The sequence below is a fragment of the Manduca sexta genome, chromosome 19 (assembly GCF_014839805.1).
Source record: "Manduca sexta isolate Smith_Timp_Sample1 chromosome 19, JHU_Msex_v1.0, whole genome shotgun sequence".
In the NCBI taxonomy this organism is placed as follows: domain Eukaryota; kingdom Metazoa; phylum Arthropoda; class Insecta; order Lepidoptera; family Sphingidae; genus Manduca; species Manduca sexta.
Window position 1 is genome coordinate 7,634,987 of NC_051133.1, and position 8,367 is coordinate 7,643,353.

Sequence of the window (8,367 nt, forward strand, 5' to 3'; positions counted from 1 at the left end):
TTGTAATGTATTATTAACTACGCTTTTTTTTAACACTTAGATACTTTATATTTATGTAATTTTATGTGGAATTTCATTATTCACTTTTTGTAATATGTTCTAAAAATGTAAAACCACTCAAAGCTTTTAATACCTTCCCTTTACTAAAACCGCACCTATTATTCCGTAAGCTAAAAAACGTAACTTCATGGAAAATCTTTAAGAGGAGCAATGAACTGTAAACACTCGATAATCCTGTTGAGGTGCGATGCAACCTTATTGACTTCATTACATTTTTGCTACCACGATCAGAAAGATCAGAATGTAAGTTTCCCCGTGTAGGGTCCGAGTTAATGCTTTTGTACCATGATTTTAATAAAATTTTATTAGTATGATTTAAAAGTCATTTTTAGTTTTTAATAAATTGTACTTTTGATAAATAAATAAATTGAGAAGAAAGAATACCATGTTGTTGACAGTGAAATGAATTTATATAAATTCAACTCCTCGATGACGTAGTTATATTACGGTACGACTGCAATGCTAAAGTGTTAAGTTCCATCCCAGCGCAAAGTGATATTGGAGTTTTCTAATCAATATCAGCCCGGAATCTAGGGTTGTGTTCGATATGGCGATAGGCTCGACCCAAATCACATCATAGGACGGAATATATACGGCGAGAAGTGGTTGCACCTGGTCTACTATGTCTATTCTTTTGGAGATAAAGGGCGTGTGTGCAAATGCAACTCATATACACAAAATAATTAATTTAGATAGATATTTGCGGGCACGCAAACTGTTTTCAAGTTAAATTTAATACATGGTAACAAAGTAAATGTAAATTTTAATGACCACAGCTAAAACTGTTTACACAGTTATTGTTAAGACAAAACAAAGTTTTGAATAACATTTTATCTGTATTAGCTCAGTGCCGAAACTTCAGCGACAATTTTCAACGTAGCAGGATTCCTTAATAAGTTTTCGCTGTGGTTCTTTGGAAAAAAAATCCGGTCATTATTTTGAACCAACTGAGTACAAGTCCTCTTGACCTTACACAATAATTTGTATACAATTGGATTTAAACAGGAGGGCTATAGTTAAGATACACGAAAATTAAACATTATATAGAAAATGTAACGTTCAATCAACTTTTAAAACTTTAACATACATAAATAATCTTAGTTAAATGGTATTATTTATACTCTTATTGTTTATGATCAGGGGCAGACCAATAGTTGAGGGCTCCGAGCTAATTCTAATTTGAGGGTTTACTTAATTAATCAAATAATTGCTATCCTGTCATGTAACAATTTTCGCTAATGATATAGTTACTCAATAGAGAAGGAAAAAGAAGGTAGGAAAATATATTATTTATTTAATATAACAGGCACACCAATAACTATATTGTTACGCGCCGCTATCCTAGTCGATGACATCGGGCGTTTCCGGAAGTATATGGCTACGTGGTCAGGCTGGCAGAAGAGAAGATATGTCACGCGGCGACTATTCTATTATTCTTTCTGATTGGACGTTGTCAAAAAAATGTCTAAAATTGTATTCTGTAATTATTTTGCTGTAAAAAAAGCGTTTAACAATATATTGTCGCCTGTATTTAATAGAGACTAGGGGGCCTATCAACCCATGGGATACACAGTCCAAGAAGCCGTTAGGTATATAGTAAGTATGACAGATCCTCCTAACCTACTTTTAGCCAACATAAAGATTGTTTATTATAAAAGTTAGTCGTTCACGCTATCTCAGATATCACATGTCTGAAGTTTTTTGTGAGCAAAGCGCACTCCCCGGGGCAACGTCGGCAAGTTGATCCTGTCTCAAACTATGTCACAATACCCGACACAAACTACAAGCGCGCACTGATAAAAACAATTTTCTCGAATATTGTGTATCACAATATTTTGTAGGTTTGAAATTTAACATCGTCGATAGCTGAATAAGAATTGACATATTAATACAAAATGAAAATAGTCCTACATATTTTTACCCTATTATGGGTTCAAGATATTGTCATAAATGCTAATTGTTACTTTTTCAACTGTCTTGAATTAACAGCACATAACGCATCCACTTTCCATTCCTTGACGTGATAAGGAGCGAGGTTATCGCCATATCAGGCACAAAGCCCAGACTCAGTGTTCATATTGAGCTGACAAACCCAAATATTACTTTGCCCGAAACGGGATTCGAACTCAGGACCTCAGAGCGATGGTCGTACCGCACACGCAATAACTACGCCACCGGGGCAGTCAGGTTTTGTCGGATTCATCAAATTCATACCGTCAAACCTCCTAAATAATTAAGGTGTTAAAAATATAGTACCTACCTATTGCATTAGCAGACTATTACAGAAATTTAATATTCCCAGAATAGGAAACTTCACATCGTCAATCTTACGATAGCTACCTAACTGAACTCGTTAAATCTCACAAACTCGTCCGCTTGTCAGCACTTCAATGTGTGCGACTCCCGAGGGAGCGAACTGCGACCTACGGCTGACATGCTTTGTGTCACTTCAGCAGACGTATTTATTACATCACTCATTCGTAGGGAAACGTGATGTGTTCGCGAATTTGTGTGGCCTGCGTGCTATGGGATAATAAGCTTTATAATTATTGATTTTAAGGGCAGTTTATATAATAACATGTTATTATCAAACGAACTCTCATTATTAGGTGTCTCTAAATTACGCTAACAGTATCACGCAATTCGAAATACGGATAATTATATTGATAAAAACAAAAGATACTCTAATAACAACTCAATTTAAAAACATATGTATAAAATGTCATCAGTACTAATAGACACCAATTAGTCTCCGTAATGTAGCTTAGTTAGAATATAATAAATATTTTATCTTACTTCAAAGATGAAAACTGTAACCTACTTAAGGCGAAGTATTCAGCGACATTTATATTTCTTTGAGCGAATAGTCTGTTACGGTAATGACAGTTTCAGTTTTATCCATTCCGTATATGAACGAATGAGGGCGTGATGAATTTGTCATATTAAGGAAAGTGCCGCGAAGGAACCGGAAGTAGGAAGCTTACACCTCTTAAGGGCATTAAGCATGATGAATCGCTTCGCAACTTATATTTAGTTATTATCTACTGAAGACATTTTTGGACACTACAATGTCGTGTTTTCTTAACAATTAGTAAATTTATATTAGAAAGAAAGCGTCTAGAATCATGAGGATCATGCAAGACAGAAACCATTGATTAAATTTATATCCTTGATTATTATTCCAATGATAATTTTATTTGCGAAACAAATATCCATTATTGTTGGTCTTAAAAATGATAAAATGATCATAAAAAATAGACAATAAATATTACTTTCTTGCGTTCAATTTTTTGAACTCGAGATCACCGCTGTCAGGTCGTTTACCACGATCAGGTGGCAAATATCACATCAGAATATTAAATAAGATCCCAATCGAACAGAACAAAAGGTTCAAAAATTGTTTGATATAAACTTGTAAATCATCCGTGAATATAAATTGTAGAGCTGCAGCAAACGTTGTGAACTTTATTGCTATTTGCATTTAAAGTACCTTTTAGCGATAACAGTTTGCGGCGAACGCGTGGTTATTACGCTCGAAATAGAAGCTTTTCAATTATATACCGCTACATTTAGACGTCATAAACATCATTATAACTAATTGCATGTTTCTACTACACGTTTGAGTGTCAAATTGCGGCTTATTTATGTTTACAACTAACCTATACATTATAATTGCTATGTTTAATTTAAAATGATACAAAAATATTATGTTTGCGATAATATTGAGAATATACTTCAATGATTTCTGGGGATTATCCAAATACGCTCGCAATCAGAAGAATTTGTTACAAAAATACTACACAAAAATGACAATTTTAGCAATAACACTGGAAAAGGTAAGATTTTTAAATATTCATATTCGAATGTGCACGCAGAGATAAGAATGAGAGGTTCAGGAAACTTTCACGAATTTGAAATACCGTAGAATAACATTATGCAGCACTGCCAGCTTCTTATTCTATTCTATATAATGTCATGTGAAATAACCACATTAACATTATAATCAAATGTCATAGTAGGTAAAATATTATTAAAAATTTCTATGGTGATCTATAAACTTTGTCTTTTGCTCGTGGTATGATATATTTTATATCCGCCCGGATAGCAACCACCGAACATAAGGTATTAAAACCTGCTATAGTAACCCACGTACTTATGTCACGTTCCGGTATCAGCCTCGGTATATCTGGTACTAATAGGCCGGCAATTGTGTCAACTATCGAGGGGTAATCTTTCGACAATCCACGTTCTAATCCATTAGAATGGGGTCCACCCCATTCCACTTACCAGCAGGTACAGTAAGGTAACTTTGCCATGGAAATATAATAAAAAGAACCTAGAAATTAGAATTTCAATTATTTATAAATAACTCTACCATCCAACCGTAATTTAAATTATACTTTACATTTATATATTTTCCAACCATTATATATTTTATATTTGGACATCATCCTACTACATATATTTATTTCACATATCAGCATAATACAGGAGAAATAATCCGGCTATAAAATTCAAACCATTGGAAACATAACCAAAATAACCCACGAAAAGCAATTAATGTACCCAACCGTGCCATTTAATGACATAAAGATTATTTTAATGGTGTCATTAAAATGGTTTATTTCAGTAAACATTCATCAAACGGCGGTTTAATTAAAATGAACCAGAGACTCTTCCTGGCTCTTTACTCGATGCTCACAGGCAGTGACGGTAGCAACGTAACCGCTATTGATTTGTAACTTTGATACTACGTTTATTGCTAATGAAAACACGTGTAAAGAGAGAATGTCCGATCATTCAGAGATTTTCAGAGCAAATTGACTATAAAGTAAAAATTCTACAGGTAATTGTAGCTTTTGCAAAGCGATACTTTTTTTTACTGGCATTTGATTTACAAAAACTCAAATATGCTAAATTATTCATAATAACATAATTCAATTTTAAATATAATACGAGTGCAATATTTTCATTAATAATTTTAGTTTAAAAAATATGGTTGATTTTTTAAATAATAAAGGTATTTAGTTTTATCAGCAAAACAGCATTTTCACTGCACAACCATTAAGACACATACCAATATTTGAATCTCATTATTAAAAACAGTGTTGAAATGATATTCCAAAACTTAAAGCCTACTTGACCGTGAGCTAGAATTTGCTAAGCCAAGAAATATATTACCATTATATATGTTGGTATCCATTTTTATTACGTATAAGATACTACCGACTATACCAAATAAATACAAGAAATTCTAATTTATAATATAACAGTGCATAAATAAAATTCAGTATCTTTACAACCTTTTTTAGCGTAGCCTCCATGCTTAGTTATTGATACCTCGCCGGCCCCATCTAGATACTTTACACAACATCGCTACAACGCCTCTAATCTATAGCCCTTGGAGAGCCATGGTTAAGGAAACGAGTCCCGTAGGCATAAAATGAAATTTAATCGCAGCCAACGCTTTCATATCTACAAATGCCAACTCTTAATCTTCTGTTGTCTCACCATACTTACATCGTTTCTTCTCGTTTACATTTTATGCACCATGCGTATTTATGAAAGCTAATTTAATGATAACCGCGGGTAATTTTAGCTAAACAGCACCTAAACGAAAAAACCTATTGGGTGTCTGCTTTAAAGTTATAAGTATTACTAATCATAATAATAAATCCATATAAAAATTCAGGTACGTTATTACTTAAAGACTCTCCTGCGGCAACAATGACTGCGGACAGCTAAATAGACGTAGGTATGTATATAGATATTATAGATCAGTTACCAGTTTACTAGCCTCCCGGATATTGAGGTTGGCAAAGCGATCAATGGCCATTTACATGATCCATGTTTGACGGTTTAAGCTTCTACAATAAAGCGGGTTAGAACGTGTCGTATTGAACAAGGGCTCAAAAATATAATCGATATTGAAACCAACCACACCGACATAAGTGACGTGTAAAAACAATCAGGAAAAATTTCATCAGTGTTTTCAATAAAGTTTGCGGGTTATAATAAAGTATGAATTATTTCTAAGTAGCATGAGAATTGTGTACTTTTTACACAATTAAAAGTACAGACTCGGCACTTCGAAATTCTAATACCAAATGAAGTATAAATATATATTTTTAACCGACTTCAAAAAAAAGGAGGAGGTTATCAATTCGACGTAAATTTTTTTTTTGTATGTTTGTTACCTCAGAACTCGCTCATTTATGAACCGATTTGGAAAATTCTTTTTTTATTCGAGAAGAATTTCTCTCCAGATTGCTCCCATAACATTTTTTTCAACATCGCTTCGGTAGTTTGGTTTTAAAATTAAAAAAACTAGAATAATTATGTCGTGTAAGAAAACGAAATCGCGAATTTAGCTTTCCTGTGACGTATTTAGTTACGTTTTTGCATTGAGTTTGGCTGACTGTACTTCTCACATACTTATACATATAGCATAACACCTTTTCCCCGTGTCAGGGGTAGGCAGAGGCGTAACATTTCATCGCGATAGTCGTACTGTGTGTGAAACATATCAGTTGTGTTTTTGGGTTGGGTTTATTGACTCTACTTCTTACATACATACATGTATGTATATAGCATCACACCTTTTCCCCATGTCAGAGGTAGGCGGAGGCGTATAATTTCATCGCGATAGTTGTACTGCGTGCGAAACACATTAGTTGTGTTTTTGCGTTGGGTTTACTTAACTCTACTTCTTACATACATACATACATATATGTAGCATCACACCTTTTACCCTTTTCAGGGGTAGGCAGAGGTGTTACACCACAGCGCGATAGTTGTACTATGAGCCAAATATATCAGTTGTGTATTTGCGTTAGGTTTGCTTGAATCTACTTCTTACATACATACATATATGTAGCATCACACCTTTTACCCTTTTCAGGGGTAGGCAGAGGTGTTACACCACAGCGCGATAGTTGTACTGTGAGCCAAATATATCAGTTGTGTTTTTGCGTTAGGTTTGCTTGAATCTACTTCTTACATACATATTTATAGCATCACACCTTTTCCCCTTTTCAGTGGTACTCAGAGGTGTAACTCCTCAGCGCGATAGTCGTATCGTGAGCTAAACACAACTATGCCATTGAGACGGTCTATTTTTACTAACACAAAAGCAAAAATAGAAATAATTTTAACAAAAATTAAACCGCCTTCAACAACCACTCAAAACCAAAAAATAATTTCACATAACAAGTATATATTGGATACCAATTTTGGAGTCGGTGCCTAATTGAAATTGCTAGTTAAGCTAGATAAATACATTAACGAATATACGAAAACAATGTGCTGCCAGCGTACAAAGTCAACAAGTCAGATCGTCACCGGAGATAATCACACCGCCGCAGCACAGCAAATGGAAGCTATTAAGGAAATATTTAAATTTGTGAACTGTACACTACCCAAATTCTTCCCCTGTTACCTATAGCTGGTCAAATGTGGGTGTATTACACTCCCTGCCTCGAAAAAAGAGGAAATAAAAAGATAAAACACCATATATGTGCTTGGTATTACACCTTTCACTGTGTATGTTTGTCAGCAGTAAACGCAAACCTACTCCTTTTAATTGATTTGAAAGAAATTTAGCTCATAAATAGACTATGCTACAATTATAGCTAACTAGCAATTTTAATTAGGCACCGACTCCAAAATTGGTATCCAATATATACTTGTTATGTGAAATTATTTTTTGATTTTGAGTGGTTTTTGAAGGCGGTTAAATTTTTTGTTAAAATTATTTTTTTTAAATTCTTAATTTTGAATAACTAGCAAAAGTTGCACTCGTTATTCTATTTCCGCGTTAACAGAACACAAACTACGTACCAATATTACTTCTAATTTAAATCTCTGACTTTTCATTGTAATTGGACCTTGATGTGGCTAAATAAAGCCCTAATGTTAAAAGGTGACATGATTGACTTTCGTCTAGCTCAACAATTCATCTCTCTGCCAGACAATTGATCAAACTAACTGCCTTTGCTTTGACAGTGGAATATAAAATTAAATTCAACCTTATCGGCAAATACAGTGGTGTAGTTAAATATATTCTGTATTTTCACAAAATGATAAATTTTATGTTTGTTTTCAGTTTTAATGTCACCAGAATTTATGAATCATTATGTATTTTATTATTATAAAGGGTGTACGCATCGTGGGTCACAAAATTATTACAATAATACCTTTACATAGTGGCATGTAACTTCAAAAGAATAGCGCTCTACATTTTAATTCTTTTAATATAAATATCCGATTGTGAAAATGTATCAAAACAGAAAACCCTATGTATTTAAA